The sequence below is a fragment of the Nanorana parkeri genome, unplaced genomic scaffold (assembly GCF_000935625.1).
Source record: "Nanorana parkeri isolate BGI_ZX_2015 unplaced genomic scaffold, ASM93562v1 scaffold1755, whole genome shotgun sequence".
In the NCBI taxonomy this organism is placed as follows: domain Eukaryota; kingdom Metazoa; phylum Chordata; class Amphibia; order Anura; family Dicroglossidae; genus Nanorana; species Nanorana parkeri.
The window spans coordinates 236,696-238,025 of record NW_017308023.1 but is presented as its reverse complement, the minus strand read 5'-3'; the positions used below and the strand labels follow the sequence as shown (position 1 = coordinate 238,025).

At 38.0% G+C, this 1,330-nt stretch overlaps 1 protein-coding gene across 1 annotated transcript in view; it reads right to left on the bottom strand.

Annotated features, from left to right (window-relative positions):
* Nucleotides 1-1,330, bottom strand: part of LOC108799553 (teneurin-2-like) — a gene marked incomplete at its 3' end in the record, with an annotated part of 264,072 nt that overhangs the window by 33,019 nt on the left and 229,723 nt on the right. The window lies entirely within an intron of this gene.

The window sequence follows — 1,330 nt, the reverse complement described above, 5'->3', positions numbered from 1 at the left end:
GACTTGTAGCTTCTAGTAGAATATTGAGCTTTAGTGTTTTATCCTGTAGCTAAAAAGTGAATATACAGAGCAATTACTAGCAAGGCAATAACTCATGACACTGACTGTCAGTTTCTCAAAATGATAGCTCCTTTTTACATAACTTGGTAAACCCAGAGCTTTTTAATATGCACTCCGTAATAAAAGAGATGCCTGGTAAATTCAGGAGGGGGTAGTCTTGCCATTAAACAAACAATGCTTGAGAAAGACTGGCTTTGTCTCTCAATCAAACATCTGGGATTCTGTGAACCCTATCTACTAACCAATGAGACAGCACAACATAATTCAGTATAATCCCAGAAGTGAAACTTTCCCCATGCTCTGCAGAACAAACAGATTGCAAAAGGGAGCAATAAAAAAAAACTTAATTAGACTTTGGGTGGATTTTTTAAAATCTGCTTATTGCTCTCAAAACAGATGTAAAAAAATGTATACATATCCAGTATGTACTGTATATGTACAAAAAGACAAATAATTTGACCACAGATAATAACAGAAAATGAAAAAACTGAAGAAATGTTGACAGTCATGATTGAGTTCTTATAACACAACCAACCAATGGTCAGATACATTAAGAGGCCCGGAGTGGTTTTATTCTGAAGAGAAAGAGTGGATTCACATGGTAAGTCCCAAACTTTGTGAAATTTAAGAGGAAACTTTCTCTTCCCATACTCTACCTTCTCATAAAGTATACTCTGGTTCATGCATTTACTAGCAATGGCCTTGCAAGCCATGCATAATGTTTCCTGTAGAAATATTCTGGAGTAGTGTGGCCAGTTATTTCATCCAATAAACCAAATAAGCAATAATGCAAAAAACTAGGAGACTTAGTAGGGTAGCAAAGAAAAGTAGTAATTTGATTTCAGACATCATCTATGATAAGACAATTCCAGATGCATAAAATCAGCTTCAGGTTAGGTACAGCATATACAGTTATGGTTGGTCATATGTCCAACCATATGTCCAATGTCATTTAGTTTAAACTCCAAGAGGAAACCTGTTCAGTTTGGTATGTAGTAAATGTGAGAGTATAGTAGAAACCAACCCATTAGGGTCCTGTGACCCCCAAGTTGCCTATTACGGTGTCATTAGATATAGACAATTTTGGGGGGAAAAATTGTGCCTCTGAGTTACCGTGTTTCCCCGAAAATAAGACAGTGTCTTATTTATTTATTTTTCACGAAAAAAGACACTAGGTCTTATTTTCGGGGGTTGTCTTACCTGGCTGCAGCTGTCCGCTCTGCCGTCCAGGGAGCCACAAACAGGTGGGCGGGCATGTGTGCGGGCGGGG